This window comes from Aotus nancymaae, unplaced genomic scaffold (assembly GCF_030222135.1).
Source record: "Aotus nancymaae isolate 86718 unplaced genomic scaffold, 86718_ANA_hifiasm-v0.15.2.pri h1tg000006l, whole genome shotgun sequence".
Taxonomy (NCBI): Eukaryota; Metazoa; Chordata; class Mammalia; order Primates; family Aotidae; genus Aotus; species Aotus nancymaae.
In genome coordinates, this window is record NW_026988417.1 from 98,414,319 (window position 1) to 98,426,374 (window position 12,056).

At 40.7% G+C, this 12,056-nt stretch overlaps 1 long non-coding RNA gene across 3 annotated transcripts in view; it reads left to right on the forward strand.

The window, feature by feature from the left end:
- The first annotated feature begins 208 nt into the window (after positions 1–208).
- Positions 209–12,056, forward strand: part of LOC105731017 (uncharacterized) — a 59,092-nt gene continuing 47,244 nt past the window's right edge. For all 3 annotated transcript variants that reach the window (XR_010340007.1, XR_010340006.1, XR_001110636.3), the window contains exon 1: positions 209–399. This is a non-coding gene — a long non-coding RNA (uncharacterized LOC105731017). The remainder of the gene's footprint in view (positions 400–12,056) is intronic.

Here is a 12,056-nt window from a genome sequence, read left to right on the forward strand (position 1 = left end):
GAGAGGGAACGAGGATGTCTCAGGAGGAGTGAGAGGAGCGCAGCCCCTGTAGTGATCCCCACTTCCTGGAGAACGGGCCTTTCCTGGCCGTGCTGTGCTGCGGTCCCGGGGGACAAATGCGGGCGGACACCCCCTCCTGCGTGTGGCCGGGAGAAGGGCAGGGCACTTCCTTCCTGTGCCCCTCCCCTCTATCGTCCGTCTCCCCCTCTCTATTTTTACCTCTCTGCTCTCTTGCCCCTAAGCCTTTTCTCTCCCCATCTGGCTTTTCTCTCCATCGGTCAGTGCGCTCAGCTTGCACTGCCCTCCAGCCTGTCTCTAAAAAAGACAAAAACCGAATGATGAAGGAAAGTGACAGGATTTCCATTTCCAGAAACCCAAGTCTTGACTTTATCCGCAAGGGTAAGTGTCGCTCAGAATGCACTTTTCTTCTAGCATAGGGCATTTCCTTCCATTTCGGGATGGGGTAGGAAAGGGGCTTGTGGGACCCCCTGTCTTTCACTTGGCTGTTCAGATTCTGCCATCTTCAGGAGAGGGATGGCCCTGCAAGTGGATTCCATTCAGTATCTTGCCTGCGGAGGATGAAGAAGCCAGGAGGGTCTCAAGAACGGAGCGCAGCTGTTGCGAGCAGCTCACTTGGAGGAGGAAAATGTTTTCTCTTAGGTATCCGCCCTCGTCTCTCTCTCTCTGCTCCGGGTGTGGGACTGGAGGGGTCAGAGATACAAAGTGTCCAGGCAGCCAGAATGTCAAGCAATTACACTGTTCCAAGGGCAGAAGGTTAAATGTGTATGCCACACACAAAATACAATTGCGCCGACGGCGCTTGTAGCAATGAGTGACTATCTTAGCCTAAGCCAGTTCCCAAAATAGGAATGCTCACTTGCTGGGAATTGGAGGAAAACCACGAATTCACTTCAAGGTATAGCGCCTTGGCTTGCCAGAAAATTGCTGTGAGTGGGCAAGGACTGGGGCATTAGGATTGGGGGCTTGGGGTTGGGGGCAGATCTGCTGCGAGAACTAATGACTTGAGTTGGAGGGAAAACAGGAATAAAAGACTTTGTATTCAATTTCCACTCCCTTGAAACACACTACCCTGTGGGAGCCATACATAATTAATGATATTACCATGCAACAGTAGGACTACAGAGATATGCTAATATTGATGAATATTTTTTCATTTTTATTGCACTTTTCAAGTACGCCAAAAAACATTAAAAGTTCATAAAAGAAAATAATTTGGCTCCATCATGACTGATCTCATACCTGCAAAATGAGTCCATGGTACCACAAGTTTACCAGCCATCTGCGCTTATTGGGACAGCCCCATTTTTCACTATTTGTGGTCCCAGATGTCTGGACGTTTCAGATAAACTCCCAGGTTTGAGTATTGGCTTTTACCAGAAGGAACAGACGCATGGGCGACTAATTCCCATTTGATTCCAGAAATACTTTGAGGAAGGAAGTAGACATGGGTAAATAAGATGCCGAGTTTGGCGGCTGATGAGTATTCATTATATCAACCAATATTGATTGACCTCTTAAGCTTAAAATTTATCACTCAAATTGTAGCTAACATTGCGTGGGCTACACAATAGCTGTGCTTTTGCTAGTTGGTGGCTCTGTTACTATAGCCAACTGTGCAAATATTTTTTTGCTCAAAAGCTGACATGTTTGGGAGGGAAATAGGTTTCTGGCCCTTTAATAAATAATTCTAGTTAGTCCTCTCCCATCCATCCCAAATCAATAGGAAGCACAGTCAAGAGGAACTCATCACCCAGTGTTGAAAGGTAGATTTGCGGAAGTCCACCCACGTGTGATAGAGACAGAATACTCAGCAAATATTTCCCGGGCTCCCCTGCAGGCTCAGCCCCTGCAGAGGGGAAGTGGACAAGCCTCAATTCTGGATTGAAGCCGCACGTTGAATGGGTAAAGCCCATGGTCGTAAGCAACCTGGTTCAATGACATGGAAGACAACTCTGCAGTCACCGGGACCGCAGTGGACTTTGTGTGGCTGGAAATGAACCTTTATGGTGCTAAATCACTGAGATTTCAGAATTTGTTTGTTACCCTAACATATCATCATTGCCTACACACACTAGTAGACTGAAAAACCACAAACCAATAAACATTGACTATGCCCCTATTATATTCAAGAGGACATAGCAGTGAACTCCCTCGCAGAAGAATCCTTTCACCATGGAAGACTCTGACTTGTCATTCACTGTTCCCGGGGTGACTGATGACACCCCAAACTCTGAAGACTGGTGACAATCGAATTCAGGAGTATCTGTCACCCACTACCCATACTTACTTGTGGAGGAAGCATTGTCTCTGACGCCAGAAACTCGAATTAGCTTTTGATATTTAATGTCGTTTAATCTTGTCTATATACTTATTTACAATAACTGTGACTATCTTAGTTTTCAGTATGCATGAAAGTACATTTTGTACTTGATGGAAGATTAATATCTCTTGAAACAGATCATGTGAAGTAATTTTAGACTCCTTTTCTTCCCAAATTAGGCTGCCATCAAGTCCTGCTGCTTCCATCACAATACTTCCAAAGCACTCCCATTCTTGCAGCATCACCGTCAATGGGCTAAATTCAGAAACGAACCCTGAGTTTTGGTATATAGCAAGGACTGAGTGCGCAGACCAGAGAAAGTTAGTCACCTTTGAAAATCTCATCTGAGAGGCTTACTTACTTCTAATTCTTCTGAGTGAGGTACCTGAGGGAGTCTATTATACCTTCAGAAAGAAATAATGTTTTCTGTTTTGTTGCTAAATTTACCATGGAACCTTAAATAAAGAATAGTGAAACTTTATTAGGGAAGGAAAGTCGGGAGAAGAGAGTGATTAATATACTTGGTTTTTCAAGTGCAAAGAAATTTCAGCGAGCTGTTAAGTTTGAGTATGTGTGTAACTTTTTATTTCTCCTTGATGTATGATTAGGTTTATTACCTCCTGATATTAACATTTACACACCAGCTATAGTAGCAACACATTTTACATTCGTTTGCAAGTTAGTTTTCAATCCAGTATGTCTCTGGAAGGAAGCAAAATCTTGCTAAAGAATACAAACTAGCTCTTGTAAACCAGAATATGATATTTTTGACAGCAACTAAAGGGAAGAGAGAGAGAGAGATGAGAACTCAGGATTTGCTAAGCACACAATATGGTGGGTGCTTGTTGCTGTAATACACATTTTATCCTTAATTCTCACTACAATCTGAAGACAGACATGATCTCCATTTTATAGATGAGGATACTCAGACTTCAAGGAATATGGGTATTTCGTAAATTTAGCCTGCTGGTCCTGAGAGAGGCAGGTGGAGCTGGCATGCAGACCTAGCCTTTCTGAGCCCAGATTTAGTGTTTTTCCCATTCTGCCAGACTGGTCACGGGAAAATGCCCCGCTACAGCGCCATCTTCAAGTCATGCCTATTCCAACTGGCTCTCCAAAGGCATTAGGACATGCATTTTCAATGGGGGCGATATTGTCCCCAGTGGGGCAAAAATTGGTTCTTGGGAAGAGGCAGGGATCTTTCTCTTGCTGTAAAGCACCAGTATAGTACACAAATAGATATCCAGCATGCCTGTGCTGTTGGCATCTCATGGAGGGGGTGATTAGGAACAAATGTGTCTAAAAAAGGCTGGTTGTAGGGGTGCTAATGAAAACAAGGTTGACCACTGGGCAAAGGGAAGAGGAGAGGCCCAAGAGATATGAGCGGCTGTTCAGAGGATTGCCGCATCTGCTGTTGGTCTGGGACCATAATGGGGAAATGACCTGGAGCCCCAGGTGCCTCTGGTTCTTTCTCATTCTTTCTGAACATGGAAGTTCAGAGAAGGCGTAGACCACAGCCAATAAGTGGAATCTGTTGCTAGATCTTCATCCCGACCTTTTGTCCTCCAACTCCTTAGAAACTTCACTGGTAGATTAATCTCACACATGGCAATAGCAAAAAGGCTTCAAGGAAATGAACAGTAGCTCCTTTCCCTAAGCAGCTTGGGTCGCCTGAAGTGGAAACACTTTCTAGAGCAAGGATTCAAAGACCCTTCCATCTATCCAAGTCACAGCTCCCCCGGGGACCCTATTGGTCTGGGACATGTGTGTTGTTCCCCAACTGCTCTCCCGTAATTGGCACCAAGGGTGGGGGAAGTTGAAGGCTTTGCGGAAAACGAAGCTAATCATTAGGTCTACCTAAAGATTCCTCCACCAAAGTGGGGTTTGAGGCTTTAGTCCTGTGAGCTCAGGGGTCTATCTTGTCACTCATACAGGGGACTGAGGAAGTGGCTGCAGTGATTGAATTCTTTTGTGTTACTTCTCTGCCCTTGACAGAGCAGAACCTGAGGCAGGCATCCTCTGGAATAACAGTGCCGCTCACCTCTCATTTTAAAATTACAGCTGTGGGAGTCCTAGGAAAAAATCCTTTTTTTTTTTTTTTAAAGCAAAAACCAGTAGCTGAAGAACAGGGCTCCAATATCCTGTGTCTTCTCTGTGTTGTAACTGGGCATACCGTGTTTCCACTAACTTTTGTCTTTATCTTGAAGGAGGGAGAGGACTGTTTCAGATTTCAAAATGTGGGATAGAGGAGGAGCTATGCTAACGGAGGAAAACTATGCATTTAGGTCACTCACTAACACACTTAAAGGAAAATGTTTCCAGTGACAATAAATAATTGGATTTCTTACAGGGGACACACAATGCTTCAGATAACTCCTTTCCCCTTTATCTGGGTTTTTGATGCCTGGTAGGAGGGAGCTGGGGAGAGACTCTTCACAGTGGATGGAGGGAGATAAAAGGGAAGGATCTGACAGTTGCCATTACCACCGTGCCATATCGTTTACCTCAGCCAGGAGTCACTAACGTGCCAGGTCACCCCTGGGGTTGAGGGCAAGACGAGGAGTTTACACAACCACGTAGGGTAGCTGGCTGGCTGAGGGCATTCATCAAACTGTGACAACAAACATGAGAAGAAGATTTGTTCAGGCACAGAGATCAAGATAACAGTGCTTTCCTTGCAATGCTTCGGCACTTCGGTGGAAGGGATGCTTTACGTTGTGACATCAGCTCCTTCTGAGCTTTTGAGAAGGAGCCACACAATTAAAGGTGTAGCGAAATAGCCTGTTTCTTTGGAATTGAGCTCTTCCTAAGAATTTATTGTTTCACTAAAATGTCTTCTGCACCAACTCCAAATGTGAGCTAGAAATTCTTCTTTTTTATTGTGCTAAAATATATATTACATAAAATTTACCATTTTACTGATGTTTCCTTGTACCATTCAGAGGCATTAAGTACAACCACATTGTTGTGCAATGATTACCACCATCCATCTCCTGAACTTTTTCATTAGCTCCAGTTAAAACTCCATACCTACTAGGCACGATGGCTCACACTTGTACTCCCAGCACTTTGGGAGGCTGAGGAGGGCAGATCACAAGGTCGGGAGTTCGAAACCAGTCTGGCCAACATGGTGAAACCTCATCTCTACTAAAAATACCAAAAAATTAGCCCGGGTGTGGTAGGACGCGCCTGTAGTTCCAGCTATTTGGGAGGCTGAGGCAGGAGAATCACTTGAACCCTGGAGGTGGAGGTTACAGTGAGCTGAGATTGCACCACTGCACTCCAGCCTGGGTGACAGAGTGAGACTCCATCTCAAAACAACAACAACAACAACAATCCTCCGTACCCCTTGAACACTAACTCCCTATTCCTCCCTCCTCTCAACCCTGGGCAACCACTATTCTACTCTCTGTTTCCATGAGTTTGACTATTTCTAGGAACCTTATAAGAGAGGAATTATACAATATTTGTCCTTTAGTGTCTGGCTTATTTCACTTAGCATAACTATGTCTTCAAGGTTCATCCATGTTGTAGCATGTATCAGAATTTCATTTTCCCCCGATTTAAAAACTGCTAAAATACACATGCATAAAATTGACCATCTTACCATTTTAACGTGTGTAGTTCAGTGGCATTAAATATATGCATCGTGTTATGCAACCATGACCACCATTCATCTCCGTAACTTTTTTACCTTGTAAAACAGAAACTCTGTACCCATTAAACTCCCAATCCCCGCCTACCCCCATATCCTGACAACCACTATTCTATTGTGTCTATGACATTGACAGCTCTAGGTATTAATACATCATATCAGTGGAATCACACAGGATTTTTCTTTTTATGATTGGCTTAATTTGGTTAGCATAATGTCCTCAAGATTCATATGTGTTGTAGCCTTTGTCAGAATTTCCTTCCTTTATAAGGCTGTGGAATATTCCATTGTATATATATATATATATATATATATATACTACATTTTGATTATTCATTCATCCATTCATCAGTGGACATTTGGGTTGCTTCCAAATTTTAGCTATTGTGAACAATGCTGTTATGAACATGGGTGTGCAAATACCTTTCTGAAACTCTTTTAGTACTCAGAAGTGAAATTGTTGGATCATACAGTAATCTAGTCTTAATTTTTTTGAGGAAGTGCCATACTGTTTCCTACAGGGACTGCACCATTTTACATTCCCACCAATAACACACGTGGTTCCAACCTCTCCACATCTTCACCAACACTTAGTATTTTCTGTTTGTTTGATAGTAGCCCTCCTAATAGATGTGAGGTGGTATCTTATAGTTGTTTTGATTTGCATTTTCTAAGGATTAGAGATGTTAAACATATTTTCATATACTTGTTGGCTACTTGTATATCTTCTTTGATGAAATGTCCATTTAAGTCATTTAAGTTTTTTGCCTTTTTTTTTTTTTCTTGTGACAGAATCTGTCACCCAGGCTGGAGTGCATTGGAATGATCTTGGCTCACTGCAACCTCCATCTCCCAGGTTCAAGTGATTCTCCCACCTCAACCTCCCGAGTAGCTGGGATTACAGGCATGTGCCACCACACCCAGCTAATTTTTGTATTTTTAGTAGAGACGGGGTTTCACTATGTTGGCCAGGCTAGTCTCAAACTCCTGGCCTCAAGTGATCCACCCACCTCAGCCTCCCAAAGTGCCTAAGCCACTGTGCCCAGCCTTTTTTGCCTACTTTTGAGGTGGATTGTCTGTGTTTTTAAAGTTGTTATTGAGTTTCAGGAATTCTTAATATATCCTGGATACTAAGGATATATTAACTGGATGACTATCCAGTTTTCCCAGCACCATTTCTTGAAAAAACTATCTTCTCCCCATTGAGGGGTCTTGGCACCTTTGTAAACAGATCATTTAACAATAAATGTGCAGGTTTATTTCTGGGCTTTCTATTCAATTCCACCGGTCCATATTTCTCTCTTTATATTAGTACTATACTGTTTGATTATCGTAGCTTTGTAGTAAGTTTTCAAATCAGGAAATGTGAATCCTCCAGCTTTGTTCTTTTTCAAGATTGTTTTGTCAGTTTGGGATCCCTTGAAATTTCATAGGATTTTTAGGATGGGTTTTTCTATTTCTGCAAAAAAAAAAAAAAGGGATTTTTAAAATAGAGATTGCTTTGAATAGTGTTGCTATCCTAACAATATTAAATCTTTCACTTCATGAACAAGTAAAAGTTTCCATTTACATATGCCTTTTAAATTTTCTTTCAGCAGTATTTTGTAGTTTTCATTGTACAAATCTTTTATCTTGTTGGTGAAGTTAATTCCCAAGTATTTCATTCTTTTTGATGCCATTGTAAATATTATTTTCACAATTTCCTTTTCAGATAATTTATTTTAAGTGTATAAAAATGCAACCGATTTTTTGCATGTTGAAAAGTCAACATGCAAAAGACACAAAGGTGTCTTGCTACTTTGTTGAATTAATTGATTAACTCAATTTTGTGTGTGTGGAATCTTTAGGGCTTTCTGCATATAAAATTAAATCATCTGCAAAGATAATTTTACTTCTTCCTTTCCAACATGAATGCCTTTTATTTATTTTTCCTGAATGATTGCTCTGACTAGAACTTCCAGTATTATGATGAATAGAAGTGGAGAAAGTAGGTATCTATGCTTTGTTTCTAATTTTAGAGGAATAGTTTTTAGTCTGTCACTGTTAAGTATGGTGTTCACTGTGGATTTTCATATGTGGCTTTTATTATTTGGAGATACTTTTCCTCTATTCCAAATTTGTTTAGTGTTTTTATCATTAAAGGGTGTTAAATTATGTCAAATACTTGTTCTACATCAATTGAGATGATCATGTGTTTTTTGTTATTCATTTTGTTAACACAACATATTACATTGATCGTTTTTCCTCTGTCCCCTTCTTTTTTGTAATATTTAAATTTTATTTTATTTTAAGTTCTGGGATACATGTGCAGAACATACAAGTTTGTTACATAGGTAAATGTGTGCCATGGTGGTTTGCTGCACCTGTCAACTCATCACCTAGGTATTAAGCCCCTCATGCATTAGCTGTTTATCCTGATGCTGTCCCTTCCCTTGTAGCACTGAGAAGAATGTACATTCTGTTGATTTGGGGTGGACAGTTCTGTAGATATCTATCAGGTCCACTTGATCCAGAGTTGAGTTCAAGTCCTGAATATCCTTGTTAATTTTCTGTCTTCATGATCTGTCTAATATTGACAGTGGGGTGTCAAAGTCCCCCATTATCATTGTGTGGGAATCTAAGTCTCTTTGTAGGTCTCTAAGAACTTGTTTTATGAATCTGGGTCCTCCTGTTTTGTGTGCATATATATTTATTATAGTTAGCTCTTGTTGAATTGATTCCTTTACCATTATATAATGTCCTTCTTTGTCTTTTTTGATATTCGTTAGTTTAATGTCTGTTTTGTCAGAAACTAGGATTGTAACCCCTGGTTTTTTCTGCTTTCCATTTGCTTGGTAAATTTTCCTCCATCCCTTCATTTTGAGCCTTTGTGTGTCTTTGCACGTGAGATGGGTCTCTTGAATATAGCACACCAATGAGTCTTGACTCTTTATCCAGTTTGCCAGTCTGTGTCTTTTAATTGGGGCATTTAATCCATTTACATTTAGGGTTGATATTGCTTTGTATGAATTTGATCCTGTCATCATGATACCAGTTGCTTATTTTGCACACTAGTTGATGCAGTTTCTTCATAGTATCTCCTTACCCATATTTGCTTGGTTTTTGTTACTGTTTTTGTTTTTTAAAGTGTTTTAAGCTGTCTCCATGCCAAAGATAAGCCTGAGGTATATACTTAAGAGATTCTCAGGTCTTTCCTGAGCCCGTGCCTTTCCCTGGGCATGCATGGCCATTTTCTGCTGTTTGCCATATATTCAGTTGCATTTAGTCATTGATGTCTGGCTCCCAAAAGAGAAAAATAGAAAGCAAAATGAAGGGGTGGAGGAGAATGTTGGCCCTTAAATCCCCTGGAAGCCACTTCAGCCAGAGAAGGAGGGTTTTGCAGTAATGGAGGGCAGTGCAAAAACAATGGCTGTCACCTCTTTGTCTGCAGCTCTGTAATCAGAAATGGCAGTCAGTGATTAAAGCAATCAGTGATTAGAGCACATATCACTGATATTTGGAAGACAGGATCCTTTTTGCTTACCCTGGCTTCTGTAAGCTGTGTGCAAGTTACTTTAGGAACATGTGGACATTTGCCTGTGATAGATCTGGAGGTGAAGGATGAGTAGCTACTACTGTGCTAAGAGCTTAAGTTGGCTAAAATTAACATCGATTTACCATACAAAGTCTCCACTGGAAGTTTCAAGCCTTCAATAGACTCTAGAGTTCCAAAAGGATTATATCAGACAGATTCTGTCAGGGCAATTATTGTCTACATGGGGAGACAGACTCTTGGTGCTTCTTACTTTGCCATCTTCCCTTTCATTACTTTTTAAAAGTGAATAATATTTCACTGTGTATATTATATATGCCACATTTTGTCTATCCATTCATCTGTGGATGGACATTTGTGTTGTTTCCATCTTTTGGCTATTGTAAATAATGCTGCTATGCACCAATGGTGTATAGGTATCTATTTGAGTCCCTGCTTTCAGTTATTTTGGATATCTACTCAGAAGGGTAATAGTTGGATCACATTGTAATTCTATGTTTAATTTTTAAGGAACTACTGTATTCTCCCCACCCCCATTTTTGTACCTTAAACCTATGTTCCTTTTTAATTGAGCATTACATTAAAATATTTTTTGAGCATAAAATGATTCTGTAGGTTGAATATTTAAAATAGAGTATACTTTTTACAATGACATTGATTACCAAATCTAGTCTCTAAACAATAGCTATCCAGATAGCCAGTTAGCAGGTGAGAGATACCCAGTGAGCCCTGTTTCTTGTGAAGGACCCTATTTCAGTGAAATAATGTGAGTAGTCTTAAATGTTAAACCATAGACAGTAAAAGAGTAGATATCATTAACCTAGATATCTCCAAATAAAAAATAAAATTTCCAACCAAACAAGAAACCCTATGAACTCCTAATTCAGTTCATTGATACTCGATTTCTTGAGTCTTTGTAGTAGTGATAGTTCAAGGAGACTTAGGAGACCTGGATTCTCACCCTGATCTAGTCACAAACTTACTGTCTGACTTTAAGAGAATCTTTTAGCCTCTCAGAGACACAGCTTCCGTAAGGACATTTGAGTTCTTTCTGTAGGTTAACTTAGGGCCTTATAATTCTGTGATTCAGTACTTTAGTACTATGCTGTTGTTAAACATCGATGACTCCTAATTCTGGCTTCTTTAAAGAATCCAATAATTTGTAATCCTAGCACTTTGGGATGCTGAGGTGAGAAGATCACTTGAAGTCAGGAGTTCAAGACCAGCTTGGGCAACAAAGCAAGACCTTGTCTCTACAAGAAAAATAAAAATGTTTTTTAAGCTGGCCAGACATGTAGCTCCTGCAGCCCCAGCTACTCAGGAGGCTGAGGCAGGAGGATCCCTTGAGCTTAGGAGTTTGAGGCTGCAATGAGCTGTAACTGTGCCACTGTACTCCAGCCTGGGTGACAGAGTGAAACCTGCATCACTAAAAAAAAAAAAATTCGATGATTTTTAAGAAACCTGTAATATTTCCTCAGTGTTTTGTTCCTGGTTACTAGAAGCTTCCCACTCAATTATGGAGGACTTCTGGTTGCAGCAACATTTGAGCAGTTCTACTGGGTACTTGTAGCTTTGCCGGTTTGCTCAGGGGTTGTGAATTCTCCTCGTGACACCTCTCTCAACATTGTGAGGTCTGAGAAGCAACCTTGAAAAGAAGAAGACACTGGAGCCCTCTCAAAGGTGGGGCAGGTCCAGTGTATGTCTGTAATAGACTCTATGAAGATAGCAATTTCCCTGCAATTAAAATTAAGTGCAGAAAATAAGATTTCTTTGCAGGTACATTTTATCTGCATAGAGTCACAGGTTACTTTTCCTTCAAAAGCTACTGTGACATAAATATGATTTCTTCCATTGTTATGATAAATTAATTTGAACATTGAGCCTTAAATTCCAAGTTCAAATAGTTGTTTATGGTTGTTGCTATTATTGGAGTATGAGAAGACTGCCAAAGTTTCTAGAGGCTGTTGGGAAAACCTGCTGATGAGAGTTTTTATTTGCCAGAAAGGAAAAAGCCCCACTAGTGTTAAAGTTCACTTTCTAATTAGCCAAAGTCTTGGCCAGGCTTGTATTGGCAAAAGCTGATCCTGTGAAATCTTGAATGTGCCATTCAGGTCCCTCAATTCTGTGATGGATTTATTTGTTCAAAATGGCAGACTCCTATTCAAGTTTTGTTTCTGATGTTGCTTAACTTTATATGATGAGTAGTATATTAGTCTGTCCTCACACTGCTAATAAAGACATACCCAAGACTGGGTAATTCATAAAGGAAAGAAGTTTAATTGACTCACAGTTCCTCATGGATGGGGAGGCCTCAGGAGACTTACAATCATGGCAGAAGGGGAAGCAAACATGCCCTTCTACACATGGCAGCAGCAAGGGGAAGTGCCGAGCAAAAGCAGGAAAAGCTCCTTATAAAACCATCAGATCTTGTGAGAACTCACTCACTATTAAGAGAACAGCATGAGGGTAACCTCCCTGATGATTAAATTACCTCCTATTGGGTCACTCTCACAACATGTGAGGATTAT